A 12,630-nucleotide genomic window follows, 5' to 3' on the forward strand; every position below is an offset into this window, starting at 1 on the left:
AACTGGTCCATTCCATACTTAATTGGTCTTGTTGATAAAAGTAACATAACATATGAGTATTTTATTAATAGACCTAAATGTTTCAATGATTTGGTCTTGTTGATAAAAAGATTTACTGTTTCATCTTTCAACTGGTCCATTCCATACATTATGATTTGGTCTTGTTGATAAATGTAGCTAGCTGTACATAACATATGATTTGATAAACACATGTTGATAATTTCAGATCAGATTTTTTAACTAACTGGCAAATTGACATTGTTTTTAGGAAAGAGATACTGTATGTTAATGCGAACCGGTGCACATGTGACAAAGCAAGATACAGAAATAAGTCCAGGTACCTTCATGCATTGAACATAATGAATAAATGTCAAGTAGTATCAGATGTGAATTGTTCATATCACCGTCAAATATACCCAAATGTTTTCCAACTGAAGGGAACTTGATTGTTACCGTAGTAATATGCATTAAAACCAATATGATTGTTACCGTAGTAATATGCATTACAACCAATATGATTGTTACCCTAGTAATATGCATTAAAACCAATATGATTGTTACCGTAGTAATATGCATTACAACCAATATGTCATTGCATAACCTTTTACTGCAGTGGGCTAAATCAGTGTCACACAGTGATTCTTGGTAGTCTTAAACAAATATACTTTGAAACAAAAGTATAAAACCTCACACACATGGTTATGGGTTTAAAAAAAGGAAGACACCTGCACCATGTCATATATAGAGTTTAAATGTATTACATTTTGAGTTTGCATCCCAATATTACATTTTATGTACATCACAGAAGACTGAAATTTAACAAAACCGTTTGACATAAAAACACTGGATTTTCGGTGCGTAAAAAAAATAATATGTTGACTAATTATGAATAACATTCCACCCTTGAGGCCACTAGACGGCATTTCTGGTCATTCGACTGCAGGAAAGGGCTACGACACTATTAACGAGGCATATGCAAGAGGCACATGTGCACTTTCACAACAGAACCGTTCTGCAAAACCCTGTGTTCATGAGATCAACGTGTTTTGCAGACTGACAGGAAGTCCAAGGACAGACAGATCTGCATCCCCCATCAAAGTGCTCTTTGACAACATACTGCTTTTCTTGGACATATTTGTCAATGGATACCTTGGGAATGATGGGCGATGGCTGCCTGTCACCAGACAATGACATGGTGACGGGAGGAGGGTCTAGCGGAGGAGGCCGGATCCGCAGCACTGACCTGATCCTGGGCTTCAGTAAGGACCAGTACCTCCTGCTCACTCCCGTAGGGTCCGAACGGACCCATGAGGTGGACACTGAGGGCCTGGAGACCCACCAGGGGAAGCAGGGCCAGTCAGACCCCTACAGATACCTGGCCAGCCTGGAGGACAGCACCCAGCACTCTGCTTTTCACGGTCAGTACCTTGGTTGTTATTGATTTATAGGTTCATTCATTGATTGATTAGGTGATGTTGTTTTATTACATGAAGACAAGGTAAAGGGCGGCAGGTAGCCTAGTGGTTAGAGAGTTGGGCCGGTAACCAGCAGGTAGCCTAGTGGTTAGAGCGCTGGGCCGGTAACCAGCAGGTAGAGTTGGGCCGGTAACCAGCAGGTAGCCTAGTGGTTAGAGCGCTGGGCCGGTAACCAGCAGGTAGCCTAGTGGTTAGAGCGCTGGGCCGGTAACCAGCAGGTAGCCTAGTGGTTAGAGCGCTGGGCCGGTAACCAGCAGGTAGCCTAGTGGTTAGAGCGCTGGGCCGGTAACCAGCAGGTAGCCTAGTGGTTAGAGCGCTGGGCCGGTAACCGAAAGGTTGCTTGATCGAATCCCCGAGTTGACAAGGTAAAAATCTGTCGTTCTGCCCCTGAACAAGGCAGTTAACCCACTGTTCCTAGGCCGTCATTGTAAATAAGAATTTTTTCTTAATTAACTGACTTGCCTAGTTAAATAAAATAAATAAATAAAAGTAACACTTCCTATGAATACCCTCTTATGAGACAAGCATTATAATGGACAACATAGGTACTAATAACTGCTCATAAACATCTGTAACATATACAGCAACAACATCAGTGAAATAGCAGTTCATATAAGACTTATATCCAAGACTTTCACTTCTCCACAGTAAAATGAGTAGTGACAATGTTTACTTAGATTACCTCATCCAGGAGGCAAGGCAGGGACAGTTGAAAGCACACTGCGCTAACCTCATCCAGGAGGCAAGGCAGGGACAGTTGAAAGCACACGGCGCTAACCTCATCCAGGAGGCAAGGCAGGGACAGTTGAAAGCACACTGTGCTAACCTCATCCAGGAGGCAAGGCAGGGACAGTTGAAAGCACACTGTGCTAACCTCATCCAGGAGGCAAGGCAGGGACAGTTGAAAGCACACGGCGCTAACCTCATCCAGGAGGCAAGGCAGGGACAGTTGAAAGCATACTGTGCTTGGATTGTCATTTTCTCAAGATTCAGAGACTACAGTTTATCACTACAGTATAGCTACAATGTTTAACTTAATGTTTCCACCTTTACACAACCAGATCTAGGACCAGGCTTGGATAAGAAATAACAGGTTGGATATCGACTGACTGACTAAGTAGGCCTGGCTGGGATGAATAAGGGACTGGTGTACCAAGTCTTTTGTTTGTTAGAACATAACATTATATCCTTCTATTACTGTAACATTACAGCATAGTGACTGAAGGAGACCACTTTTCCTGCCTCACATGTTTGTTACCAAGTCAACGATCTGATGATAATCTTGAGCCTCAATTGATTTGGATTAATAAATTAACAAACTCGGATTAGATCTGTTTTCTACCATCCGTCAGCCATGTGTAGTGGGGCTTCAACCTCACCCTGTTTTCTACCATCCATCAGCCATGTGTAGAGGAGCTTCAACCTCACCCTGTTTTCTACCATCAGCCATGTGTAGAGGGGCTTCAACCTCACCCTGTTTTCTACCATCAGCCATGTGTAGTGGGGCTTCAACCTCACCCTGTTTTCTACCATCAGCCATGTGTAGTGGGGCTTCAACCTCACCCTGTTTTCTACCATCAGCCATGTGTAGTGGGGCTTCAACCTCACTCTGTTTTCTACCATCAGCCATGTGTAGTGGGGCTTCAACCTCACCCTGTTTTCTACCATCCGTCAGCCATGTGTAGAGGGGCTTCAACCTCACCCTGTTTTCTACCATCAGCCATGTGTAGTGGGGCTTCAACCTCACCCTGTTTTCTACCATCAGCCGTGTGTAGAGGGGCTTCAACCTCACCCTTTCTACCATCAGCCGTGTGTAGAGGGGCTTCAATCTCACCCTGTTTTCTACCATCCGTCAGCCATGTGTAGAGGGGCTTCAACCTCACCCTGTTTTCTACCATCAGCCATGTGTAGTGGGGCTTCAACCTCACCCTGTTTTCTACCATCCGTCAGCCATGTGTAGAGAGGCTTCAACCTCACTCTGTTTTCTACCATCAGCCATGTGTAGTGGGGCTTCAACCTCACCCTGTTTTCTACCATCCGTCAGCCATGTGTAGAGGGGCTTCAACCTCACCCTGTTTTCTACCATCCGTCAGCCATGTGTAGAGGGGCTTCAACCTCACCCTGTTTTCTACCATCCGTCAGCCATGTGTAGAGGGGCTTCAACCTCACCCTGTTTTCTACCATCAGCCATGTGTAGAGGGGCTTCAACCTCACCCTGTTTTCTACCATCAGCCATGTGTAGAGGGGATTCAACCTCACCCTTTTTTCTACCATCAGCCATGTGTAGAGGGGCTTCAACCTCACCCTGTTTTCTACCATCAGCCATGTGTAGTGGGGCTTCATCCTCACCCTGTTTTCTACCATCAGCCATGTGTAGTGGGGCTTCACCCTCACCCTGTTTTCTACCATCCATCAGCCATGTGTAGAGGGGCTTCAACCTCACCCTGTTTTCTACCATCAGCCATGTGTAGTGGGGCTTCAACCTCACCCTGTTTTCTACCATCCGTCAGCCATGTGTAGTGGGGCTTCAACCTCACCCTGTTTTCTACCATCCGTCAGCCATGTGTAGAGGGGCTTCAACCTCACCCTGTTTTCTACCATCCGTCAGCCATGTGTAGAGGGGCTTCAACCTCACCCTGTTTTCTACCATCAGCCATGTGTAGAGGGGCTTCAACCTCACCCTGTTTTCTACCATCCATCAGCCATGTGTAGTGGGGCTTCAACCTCACCCTGTTTTCTACCATCAGCCATGTGTAGAGGGGCTTCAACCTCACCCTGTTTTCTACCATCCATCAGCCATGTGTAGAGGGGCTTCAACCTCACCCTGTTTTCTACCATCCGTCAGCCATGTGTAGTGGGGCTTCAACCTCACCCTGTTTTCTACCATCCATCAGCCATGTGTAGTGGGGTTTCAACCTCACCCTGTTTTCTACCATCCGTCAGACATGTGTAGAGGGGCTTCAACCTCACCCTGTTTTCTACCATCCGTCAGCCATGTGTAGAGGGGCTTCAACCTCACCCTGTTTTCTACCATCAGCCATGTGTAGAGGGGCTTCAACCTCACCCTGTTTTCTACCATCCGTCAGCCATGTGAAGTGGGGCTTCAACCTCATCCTGTTTTCTACCATCAGCCATGTGTAGTGGGGCTTCAACCTCACCCTGTTTTCTACCATCAGCCATGTGTAGTGGGGCTTCAACCTCACCCTGTTTTCTACCATCAGCCATGTGTAGTGGGGCTTCATCCTCACCCTGTTTTCTACCATCAGCCATGTGTAGAGGGGCTTCAACCTCACCCTGTTTTCTACCATCAGCCATGTGTAGAGGGGCTTCAACCTCACCCTGTTTTCTACCATCAGCCATGTGTAGAGGGGCTTCAACCTCACCCTGTTTTCTACCATCAGCCATGTGTAGAGGGGCTTCAACCTAACCCTGTTTTCTACCATCAGCCATGTGTAGAGGGGCTTCAACCTCACCCTGTTTTCTACCATCCGTCAGCCATGTGTAGAGGGGCTTCAACCTCACCTTGTTTTCTACCATCAGCCATGTGTAGAGGGGCTTCAACCTCACCTTGTTTTCTACCATCAGCCATGTGTAGATGGGCTTCAACCTCACCTTGTTTTCTACCATCAGCCATGTGTAGAGGGGCTTCAACCTCACCCTGTTTTCTACCATCAGCCATGTGTAGTGGGGCTTCAACCTCACCCTGTTTTCTTAGAAAAGATGATCTGGTCTGGGGCGGTGCAGAGGACAAGTACAGTCTTGGTGTAGATTAGAGCTGTCTATTCCCACATGAGGACACTCAGGTTTAACAGGTGGCATCTGTCCCCATGGGACCATGAGATCACCCGTAGAGAGAGCTGCATATTAGGTCGCCTTTTGGTAAGTAGAGCTGGCACTGCCGAAGGAACCTAGTGCAAGAAGACAGATACCTAAACACACACGTCTCTCCTGTTCGACTGTCTCCTCTTCAGAGTCGGGCCTTTTCTCCAGGGACGAGTGTGACGGGGACCTGGGAGATCTCCAGAAGGGGGTGGGCAGCGGGGAAAAGTCCCCCGAGCCTCCAAAGGAGGACCGCCCTAAGAAGAAGCACCGGCGTAACCGCACCACCTTCACCACCTTCCAGCTCCATGAGTTGGAGAAGGCCTTTGAGAAGTCCCACTACCCTGATGTCTACAGCCGGGAGCTCCTGGCCATGAAGGTCTACCTCCTTGAGGTCTGTGTCCAGGTATGCAACCTCCACCTATCTAATACTACTACTACTATACACTATTAATACTGTATAGTCTCTACCTATCTAATACTACTACTATACACTAATAATACTGTATAGTCTCTACCTACCTAATACTACTACTACACACTAATAATACTGTATAGTCTCTACCTATCTAATACTACTATACACTAATAATACTGGATAGTCTCTACCTATCTAATACTACTACTACTACACACTATTAATACTGTATTGTCTCCACCTATCTAATACTACTACTACCATACACCAATAATACTGTATCGTCTAAGCCTATCTAATACTACTACTACTATACACTATTAATACTGTATTGAGTCTCTACCTATCTAATACTACTACTACTATACACTATTAATACTGTATAGTCTCTACCTATCTAATACTACTACTATACACTAATAATACTGTATAGTCTCCACCTATCTAATACTACTACACACTATTAATACTGTATAGTCTCTACCTATCTAATACTATTACTATACACTAATAATACAGTATTGAGTCTCTACCTATCTAATACTACTATTACAATCACTATACACTAATAATACTGTCCAGGTATGGAGCCCTTGGCTGTCAACTATTACTAGACTAGCATTACTACTGGCCCTTCTACCACTACAACCACCACCACCCCCATTACTACAAGTACCACCACCACTACGACTAGTACTACCACCAACCCTACTACTACTATTACCACCACCATCACCACCACTACTACTACTAATATTACCACCAATTCTACTACTACTATTACCACCAGTACCATGACTACTACTACTACTATTACCACCACTACGACTAGTACTACCACCACTACTACTACTATTACTAACACCATCACCAACACTACTATTACCACCACTACGACTAGTACTACCACCACCACTACTACTAATATTACCACCACTTCTACTACTACTATTACCACCACTACGACTAATACTATTACCACCATCATTACTATTACCACCACCACCACTACTATTGCCACCACCACTTCTACTACTACTACTACTACTACTACTATTACCACCACCATCACCACTACTACTACTACTAATATTACCACCACTTCTACTACTATTACCACCACCACCACTACTACCACCACTATTACCACCATCATTACTATTACCACTACTACTATTACCACCACCATCACCACCACTACTACTACTATTACCACCACCACCAGTACCATGACTACTACTACTATTGCCACCACCACCACAACTACTGGCTGTCAACTATTACTAGACTAGCATTACTACTGGCCCTTCTACCACTACAAACCACCACCAACCCCATTACCACTACGACTAGTACTACCACCACCGCTACTACGACTACTACTACTACTACTATTACCACCACTTCTACTACTATTACCACCACTACCACTATTACCACCACTACTACTATTACCAGCATTACTATTACCACCACCACCACTACTATTACCACCACCACCTACCACCACCAGTACCATGACTACTACTACCATTACCACGACCACTACTACTATTACCACGACCACTACTACTATTACCACCACTACTACTATTACCACCACCACTACTATTATTACCACCACCACCACCACTATTACCACCACCAGTACCATGACTACTACTACACCTACTATTCCCACCACCAGTACCATGACTACTACTACTACTATTACCACCACCAGTACCATGACTACTACTACTACTATTACCACGACTACTACTACTATTACCACGACTACTACTACTATTACCACGACTACTACTACTATTACCACCACCACCACTACTATTACCACCACCAGTACCATGACTACTAATACTATTACCACTACTACTACTATTACCACCATCACCACTACTACTAGTGGTGTGTAATGTACTTCCGGCGCCGACAGAGATGGCCGCCTCGCTTCGCGTTCCTAGGAAACTATGCAGTTTTTTGTTTTTTTACGTGTTATTTCTTACACTAGTACCCCAGGTCATCTTAGGTTTCTTTACATACAGCCGAGAAGAACTACTGAATATAAGATCAGCGTCAACTCACCATCAGTACGACCAAGAATATGTTTTTCGCGATGCGGATCCTGTGTTCTGCCTTACAACCAGTGTAACCGAGTGGATTACATGCAGCGACCAAAAAAAAAAACGACTCAGAAAAAGAGGGAAACGAAGCGGTCTTCTGGTCAGACTCCGGAGACGGGCACATCGTGCACCACTCCCTAGCATTCTTCTTGCCAATGTCCAGTCTCTTGACAACAAGGTTGATGAAATCCGAGCAAGGGTAGCATTCCAGAGGGACATCAGAGACTGTAACGTTCTTTGCTTCACGGAAACATGGCTAACTGGAGAGACGCAATCCGAAGCGGTGCAGCCAGCGGGTTTCTCCACGCATCGCGCCGACAGAAACAAACATCTTTCTGGTAAGAAGACGGGCGGGGGCGTATGCCTTATGGCCAACGTGACATGGTGTGATGAAAGAAACATACAGGAACTCAAATCCTTCTGTTCACCTGATTTAGAATTCCTCACAATCAAATGTAGACCGCATTATCTACCAAGAGAATTCACTACGATTATAATCACAGCCGTATATATCCCCCCCCCCAAGCAGACACATCGATGGCTCTGAACGAACTTTATTTAACTCTCTGCAAACTGGAAACGATTTATCCGGAGGCTGCATTCATTGTAGCTGGGGATTTTAACAAGGCTAATCTGAAAACAAGACTCCCTAAATTTTATCAGCATATCGATTGCGCAACCAGGGGTGGAAAGACCCTGGATCATTGTTACTCTAACTTCCGCGACGCATATAAGGCCCTGCCCCGCCCCCTTTCGGAAAAGCTGACCACGACTCCATTTTGTTGATCCCTGCCTACAGACAGAAACTAAAACAAGAAGCTCCCACGCTGAGGTCTGTCCAACGCTGGTCCGACCAAGCTGACTCCACACTCCAAGACTGCTTCCATCACGTGGACTGGGAGATGTTTCGTATTGCGTCAGACAACAACATTGACGAATACGCTGATACGGTGTGCGAGTTCATTAGAACGTGCGTTGAAGATGTCGTTCCCATAGCAACGATTAAAACATTCCCTAACCAGAAACCGTGGATTGATGGCAGCATTCGTGTGAAACTGAAGGCACGAACCACTGCTTTTAATCAGGGCAAGGTGTCTGGTAACATGACTGAATACAAACAGTGCAGCTATTCCCTCCGCAAGGCTATCAAACAAGCTAAGCGCCAGTACAGAGACAAAGTAGAATCTCAATTCAACGGCTCAGACACAAGAGGTATGTGGCAGGGTCTACAGTCAATCACGGACTACAGGAAGAAACCCAGCCCAGTCACGGACCAGGATGTCTTGCTCCCAGGCAGACTAAATAACTTTTTGCCCGCTTTGAGGACAATACAGTGCCACTGACACGGCCTGCAACGGAAACATGCGGTCTCTCCTTCACTGCAGCCGAAGTGAGTAAGACATTTAAACGTGTTAACCCTCGCAAGGCTGCAGGCCCAGACGGCATCCCCAGCCGCGCCCTCAGAGCATGCGCAGACCAGCTGGCCGGTGTGTTTACGGACATATTCAATCAATCCCTATACCAGTCTGCTGTTCCCACATGCTTCAAGAGGGCCACCATTGTTCCTGTTCCCAAGAAAGCTAAGGTAACTGAGCTAAACGACTACCGCCCGTAGCACTCACATCCGTCATCATGAAGTGCTTTGAGAGACTAGTCAAGGACCATATCACCTCCACCCTACCTGACACCCTTGACCCACTCCAATTTGCTTACCGCCCAAATAGGTCCACAGACGATGCAATCTCAACCACACTGCACACTGCCCTAACCCATCTGGACAAGAAGAATACCTATGTGAGAATGCTGTTCATCGACTACAGCTCGGCATTCAACACCATAGTACCCTCCAAGCTCGTCATCAAGCTCGAGACCCTGGGTCTCGACCCCGCCCTGTGCAACTGGGTACTGGACTTCCTGACGGGCCGCCCCCAGGTGGTGAGGGTAGGCAACAACATCTCCTCCCCGCTGATCCTCAACACTGGGGCCCCACAAGGGTGCGTTCTGAGCCCTCTCCTGTACTCCCTGTTCACCCACGACTGCGTGGCCATGCACGCCTCCAACTCAATCATCAAGTTTGCGGACGACACAACAGTGGTAGGCTTGATTACCAACAACGACGAGACGGCCTACAGGGAGGAGGTGAGGGCCCTCGGAGTGTGGTGTCAGGAAAATAACCTCACACTCAACGTCAACAAAACTAAGGAGATGATTGTGGACTTCAGGAAACAGCAGAGGGAACACCCCCATCCACATCGATGGAACAGTAGTGGAGAGGGTAGCAAGTTTTAAGTTCCTCGGCATACACATCACAGACAAACTGAATTGGTCCACTCACACAGACAGCATCGTGAGGAAGGCGCAGCAGCGCCTCTTCAACCTCAGGAGGCTGAAGAAATTCGGCTTGTCACCAAAAGCACTCACAAACTTCTACAGATGCACAATCGAGAGCATCCTGGCGGGCTGTATCACCGCCTGGTATGGCAACTGCACCGCCCTCAACCGTAAGGCTCTCCAGAGGGTAGTGAGGTCTGCACAACGCATCACCGGGGGCAAACTACCTTACACAGCCTCTAAATCTTACACAGCCTCTAAATCAATTACACAGCCTCTAACTCAATTACACAGCCTCTTACACAACCTCTAACTAAATTACACAGCCTCTAACCAAATTACACAGCCTCTAACTCAATTACACAGCCTCTAACTCAATTACACAGCCTCTTACACAGCCTCTAACTAAATTACACAGCCTCTAACCAAATTACACAGCCTCTAACTAAATTACACAGCCTCTAACCAAATTACACAGCCTCTAACTCAATTACACAGCCTCTAACCAAATTACACAGCCTCTAACCAAATTACACAGCCTCTAACTCAATTACACAGCCTCTAACTAAATTACACAGCCTCTAACCAAATTACACAGCCTCTAACTAAATTACACAGCCTCTAACTCAATTACACAGCCTCTAACTCAATTACACAGCCTCTAACCAAATTACACAGCCTCTAACTCAATTACACAGCCTCTAACTAAATTACACAGCCTCTAACTAAATTACACAGCTTCTTACACAGCCTCTAACTCAATTACACAGCCTCTAACCAAATTACACAGCCTCTAACCAAATTACACAGCCTCTAACTCAATTACACAGCCTCTTACACAGCCTCTAACTCAATTACACAGCCTCTAACTCAATTACACAGCCTCTAACTCAATTACACAGCCTCTAACCAAATTACACAGCCTCTAACCAAATTACACAGCCTCTAACTAAATTACACAGCCTCTAACCAAATTACACAGCCTCTAACCGAATTCATTTGAATTCTGAATAATTTAGTCCAGGCCATTTTTAAATTTTTTGAAGCAAAACATCATCAACAAAATCTACAAATACCATTATTGTGATGTAGTGTGCACTACATCGATGTAGTGTGCACTGCAGAGTGACTACTGTAGACTAATACTACGGTATCCTCTCTGTCCGTGTCCAGGTGTGGTTCCAGAACCGTCGGGCTAAGTGGAGACGTCAGGAGAAGATGGACTCCAACTCAACAAAGCTCCGCCACTCCCCTATGTTGTCTTTCAACCGGTCGCCCATGCCCTCCAATGTGGGGCTCATGTCCAACCCATTACCCCTGGACCCCTGGTTGGCATCGCCCATGTCCAGCGGCAACCCAATGCACACTATCCCCGGATATGCAGGCCCAGGGAAGGGCCCTCACTTTCAGCCTGCCTACACCAGCCACTCCCACTGCCACAGCCACAGCTTCCTCGACAGTCCCCCAGGACATGGCATGGTGCACCAAGGGATGGTACAGGGCATGCAGGGGGTGCAGTCTGTGGCCACGCCACTCTACCAGTGCCCCTGCAGCTTCAATGATAAGTACCCTCTGCTAAGGACCTGGAACATGGTTCCAGCATCACAGCACTGAGGTTGAAGGCTAAGGAGCACATCCATTCCATGGATAAAACCTGGAAGCCTGACATTCATTTAAGGATGGTCAACCACAACAGGTGATCACAACAAAGATATTATGTTAACGATAGTGAACTTCAACATGATCAAAACAAAGACATTCTATAAAGAATGGTCAACTACAACATGATCAAAACAAAGACATTCTATAAAGGATGGTCAACTACAACATGATCAAAACAAAGACATTCTATAAAGGATGCTAAACATCAGCATAATCAAAACAAAGACATTCGATAAAGTATGATTACTTCAGCAGGTAATCAAAACAAAGATATTCTGTAAAAGGGATGGTGAACTTCAGAACAAAGACATTCTGTATAGTTTATACATTTTTTTTGTTAATTTTATTTAACCTTTATTTATTTAAGTCAGATAAAGAGATATGGTCAAAAGTAATACATTATATAGGGTATAGGGTACCATTGGCCATAGGACTCTGGTTAAAAGTAGTGCACTATATAGGGAATAGGGTGCCATTTAGGTTGTGTTCTGTGTATTTAAAAGGCTTCTTGTCTCCATTAAGTTTTTTTTTCTTATCACTTATTTATATTTGCATATTTGTACACTGTAAATTCTTTCTGGATGTGAAATAAAATGAACTTATGTTTTGTTTTTTTTTACGAATAATTCAGAGGTGCTGTTATATTGAAAAGTCAGAACTAGTGATCATGTGAAATGTTATCATATTGGCATTGATTAAAGATTGTTTACACCTAATATTAGCTTTGTGTTACAGTAACTAGGACAGGGTGTGTTACAGTAACTAGGACAGGGTTTGATACAGTAACTAGATGGGGCAGGGT

At 45.4% G+C, this 12,630-nt stretch overlaps 1 pseudogene; it reads left to right on the forward strand.

The window, feature by feature from the left end:
• Positions 1-1,057: 1,057 nt before the first annotated feature.
• On the forward strand, positions 1,058-12,451 carry LOC112253576 (annotated as a pseudogene).
• The last annotated feature ends 179 nt before the right edge of the window (positions 12,452-12,630 follow it).

This window comes from Oncorhynchus tshawytscha, unplaced genomic scaffold (genome assembly GCF_018296145.1).
Source record: "Oncorhynchus tshawytscha isolate Ot180627B unplaced genomic scaffold, Otsh_v2.0 Un_contig_14593_pilon_pilon, whole genome shotgun sequence".
NCBI lineage: Eukaryota > Metazoa > Chordata > Actinopteri > Salmoniformes > Salmonidae > Oncorhynchus > Oncorhynchus tshawytscha.